We start from the raw sequence: 4,982 nt of genomic DNA, 5'->3' as shown, positions 1-4,982 counted from the left end.
AACAACAGCAAAGGACCTTGTGAAGATGCTGGAGGAAACAGGTACAAAAGTATCTATATCCACAGTAAAACGAGTCCTATATTGACATAACCTGAAAGGCTGCTCAGCAAGAAAGAAGCCACTGCTCCAAAACCACCAGAAAAAAATCCAGACCACGGTTTGCAACTACACATGGGGACAGAGATCGTACCTTTTGGGGAAATGTCCTGAAATGTCCTCGTCTGATGAAACAAAAATAGAACTGTTCGGCCATAATGACCATCTTTATGTTTGGAGGAAAAAGAGGGAAGCTTGCAAGCTGAAGTACACCATCCCAACCATGAAGCAGCATCATGTTGTGGGGGTGCTTTGCTGCAGGAGGGACTGGTGCACTTCACAAAATAGATGTCACGGCCGTTGCTGGCGACATTTATTTCAAAATGTCGCCAACAAAACAACAAACGAAAAACAACCGTGAAGCTTATAGGGCATTAGTGCCACAAACAAAGTTAACTACCCACACTGAAAGGAGGGAAAAGGGCTACCTAAGTATGATTCCCAATCAGAGACAACGATAGACAGCTGTCCCTGATTGAGAACCATACCCGGCCAAAACATAGAATCACAAAATAATAGAAGTAAAGGACATAGAATGCCCACCCAAATCACACCCTGACCAAACCAAAAAGAGACTCTAAGGTCAGGGCGTGACAATAGATGGCATCATGAGGAACGAAAAGTATGTGCATATATTGAAGCAACATCTCAAGACATCGGTCAGAAAGTTAAAGCTTGGTTGCAAATGGGTCTTCCAAATGGACAAAGACCCCAAGCATACTTACAAAGATGTGGCAAAATGGCTTAAACAATTTAAAGGCAATGCTACCAAGTACTAATTCAGTGTATGTAAACTTCGGACCCACTGGGAATGTGATGAAAGAAATAAAAGCTGAAATAAATCATTTTCTCTACTATTATTCTGACATTTCACATTCTTAAAATAAAGTGGTGATCCTAACTAACCTAAGACAGGGATTTTTTACTAGAGTTAAATGTCAGGAATTGTGAAAAATGGAGTTTAAATGTATTTGGCTAAGGGTGATGTAAAATGCAGACTTCAACTGTATGCTATGAAGCCCCTAAATTAGATCTGGTGCAACCAATTGCCTTCAGATGTCACATAATTAGTTAAATAAAGTCCACCTGTGTGCAATCTCAGTGTCACATGATCTGTTACATGATCTTAGTATATATACACCTGTTCTGAAAGGGCCCAGTGGCCCGGTGTCTGCAACACCACTAAGCATGGGACACCACCAAGCAAGCAGCACCATGAAGACCAAGGAGCTCTACAAACTGGTCTGGACAGAGTTGTGGAGAAGTACAGATCAGAGTTGGGTTATAAAAAAATATCTGAAACTTTGAACATGCCACGGAGCACCATTAAATCCATTATAAAAAAATTGAAATATTATGGCAACACAACAAACCTGCCAAGAGAGGGCCGCCCAGCAAAACTCACGGACCAGGCAAGGAGGGCATTAATCAGAGAGGCAACAAAGAGACCAACGATAACCCTGAAGGAGCTGCAAAGCTCCACAGCTGAGATTGGAGTATCTGTCCATAGGACAACTTTATTAAGCCGTACACTCCACAGAGCTGGGCTTTACAGAAGAGTGGCCAGAAAAAAGACATTGCTTAAAGAAAAAAGTAAGCAAACACGTTTGGTGTTTGCCAAAAGGCATGTTGGAGACTTCCCAGACATATGGAAGATTGTACTCTGGTCAGATAAGAATAAAATGTAGCTTTTTGGCCATCAAGGAAAACGCTATGTCTGGCACAAACCCAACATCTACCTTCACCCCGAGAATGCCATCCCCATAGTGAAGCATGGTGTTGGCAGCATCATGCGGTGGGGATATTTTTCATCGGCAGGGACTGGGAAAATGGTCAGAATTGAAGGAATGATGGATGGCGCTAAATACAGGGAAATTCTTGAGGGAAAACTGTTTCAGTCTTCCAGAGATTTGAGACTGGGATAGAGGTTCACCTTCCAGCAGGACAATGACCTTAAGCCTACTGCTAAAGCAACGCTTGAGTGGTTTATTAACCTCTTATGGCTCAAAAATCAGCCGTAAGTATAAGCAGTGGAAAGAGGTGGCCATTTCAAACGGCCTCGTACTCAATTCTTGCTCGTACAATATGCATATTATTTATTACCTTTGGATATAAAACACCTTCTAGTTTCTAAAACAGGTTTAATTATTTCTCTAAGTGAAACATAACTCTTTTTACAGCCCATTTTCTGGAAAAAGTGACATTTCCAAGAAGCTATGTCTCTCTTCAAGATACTCTCTATAAAAGGCCTTGGCACTTAGGACTGTACAAACACGTCACACATCTTCCCCTGGTTGTCATGCGGAAGTGAGAGAAAAAAGGACTTGATTATCTCTGTCAGGGACTGAAAGGAACCTCTTTGAGTGATAAGTGCGCACTTTATATTTTTTTCTGGGCGCGAAGTAGGAACTGGACTGCGCTCCTGGAAAACACTCGTTATAGGTGAATATGACCTCCAGCTTCGATTTTCTTTGATACATGTCACAAAATCATCCTACAGTATGTTTTTTCAATATACTTTAATTATATTATTGAAATTTATTCTGGACTTTAGACGTGATGCGACGCAAGAATTTTGTCAAGACGGAGAGGTTAGCACGGCATGGCCAGTGTGTCATGCTAATTCAACAGGGACATCGTTCGTTCTAGGTCCAAATGAACACGGTTCTGAACAAAGGACCCTTTGGAGAACATTCTGATGGAAAATCAACAAAGATAAGGACCCAATTTGGGATGCTTTTTCATATATCTGTCGAACTGTGCTATCGCTAGCGTTTGACTAGAATCAATGCTGCTGTGTGTTAGCTATTGTAGTAAGCTAATATAACGATATATTGTGTTTTCGCTGTAAAACACTTCAGAAATCGGAAATATTGTCTGTATTCACAAGATCTTTCTCTTTCATTAGCTATCCACCATATATTTTTCTGAAATCTTTTCTGATGTGAAATTAGAAGTTGACGTTGGTGTCTGTTTTCTCTGGCTACTGCCGTGCGATATCTGACTGTAGCTATGATGGTGGCTAAGATGGTAGCAGTAATGTAAAACTGATTTATAGCTAAAATATTCAACTTTTTCGAACAAAACATAGATTTATTGTGTAACATGTTATAGGACTGTCATCTGAGGGAGTTTTTTCTAGGTTATTTAGGTTAGTTCTAGGTTAGTTAGGTTGGCTTTGCATGCTAGCTGCATGCTAGCTGCATGCTACCGGTGCTGTGAAAAATATCTGTCTCTCTTTTTGTATTTGGTGGTGAGCTAACATGAATATATGTGGTGTTTTCGCTGTAAAACATTTAAAGAATCTGAAATATTGTCTGTATTCACAAGATCTTTCTCTTTCATTAGCTATCCACCATATATTTCTCTGAAATGTTTTCTGATGTGTAATAAGGTAGTTGACGTTGGTGTCTGTATTTTCTCTGGCTACTCCCGTGCGATTTCTTACTGTAGCTATGATGGTAGCAGTAATGTAAAACTGATTTATAGCTAAAATATGCATTTTTTTTTAACAAAACATAGATTTATTGTGTAACATGTTATAGGACTGTCATCTGAGGTAGTTTTTTCTAGGTTATTTAGGTTGGTTTTAGGTTAGTTAGGTTGGCTTGTGCATGCTACTTCATCCTACTTGTGCTGTGAAAAATGTCTGTCCTCTTTTTTATTTGGTGGTGAGCTAACATAAATATATGTGGTGTTTTCTCTGTAAAACATTTAAAAAATCGGACATGTTGGCTGGATTGACAAGATGTTTATCTTTCAAATGCTGTATTGGACTTGTTAATGTGTGAAAGTTAAATATTTTACAAAAATAGATTTTGAATTTCGCGCCCTGCACTTGCAGTGGCTGTTGTCATATTGATCCCGATGTCGGGCTTGCAGCCTGAAGAAGTTTTAAGGTAAACATTTAAATGTCTTGGAATTGCCAAGTCAAAGCCCAGACCTCAATTGAGTTAAAGATTGCTTTACACAAGTGGAACCCATCCAACTTGAAAGAGCTGGAGCAGTTTTGCCTTGAAGAATGTGCAAAAATCCAGTGGCTAGATGTGCCAAGCTTATAGAGATATACCCCAAGAGACTTGCAGCTGTAATTGCTGTAAAAGGTGGCTCTACAAAGTATTGATTTTGTGGGGGTGAATAGTTATGCACACTCACGTTTTCAGTTTTTTTGTCTTATTTCTTGTTTGTTTCACAAGAAAAAATATTTAGCATCTTCAAAGTGGTAGGCATGTTGTGTAAATCAAATGATACAAACCCCCCCCAAAATCCATTTTAATTCCAGTTTGTAAGGCAACAAAATAGGAAAAATGACAACGTGGTGAATACTTCTGCAAGCCACTGTATATAACAGTATTTTGGAGATTATTTTGTTTTAATCTGAATAAAGGCAAAAATTATTTTTATAACGGCCAAAAAATATCCCTGCTAATAGCCATAATGGCGCTGTACAACGTGACCATGTGTTTGAAAGAGTTTTTTCCAGTAAGCAACAATATGTTTACCTTCGTTAGAGAACTTTAGACAACATTTTAATTCCGGGTTGTAAGGCAACAAAATAGGGAAAATGCCAAGGTGGTTGAAATCTTTCGCAAGCTACTGTAGCTACCTGTGCTCTCAGCATCTTAATGATAACTAGTTAGCTACATGTGTTCACAGCATCTTAATGATTACTAGTTACCCACCGGTTTCCAAAGCATCTGCTGCAGCCCGACACCGGTACACCTATGACAACATCCAGCTCAAATGCAGGGCGCGAAATTCAAAATCTATTTTTTTTAAATATTTAACTTTCACACATTAACAAGTCCAATACAGCATTTGAAAGATAAACATCTTGTCAATCCAGCCAACATGTCCGATTTTTTAAATGTTTTACAGAGAAAACA

The 4,982-nt window shown here is 39.1% G+C and overlaps 1 long non-coding RNA gene across 1 annotated transcript; it reads left to right on the top strand.

The window, feature by feature from the left end:
• Positions 1–2,440: 2,440 nt before the first annotated feature.
• LOC139555906 (uncharacterized) lies at positions 2,441–2,802 on the top strand. Its single transcript, XR_011671038.1, has 2 exons — positions 2,441–2,538; positions 2,651–2,802. It is a non-coding gene; the product is annotated as an uncharacterized lncRNA (long non-coding RNA).
• Positions 2,803–4,982: the final 2,180 nt, after the last annotated feature.

Source organism: Salvelinus alpinus, chromosome 27, assembly GCF_045679555.1.
Source record: "Salvelinus alpinus chromosome 27, SLU_Salpinus.1, whole genome shotgun sequence".
In the NCBI taxonomy this organism is placed as follows: Eukaryota; Metazoa; Chordata; class Actinopteri; order Salmoniformes; family Salmonidae; genus Salvelinus; species Salvelinus alpinus.
The sequence above is the reverse complement of the archived record's forward strand: the minus strand, read 5'-3'. Positions and strand labels throughout refer to the sequence as shown.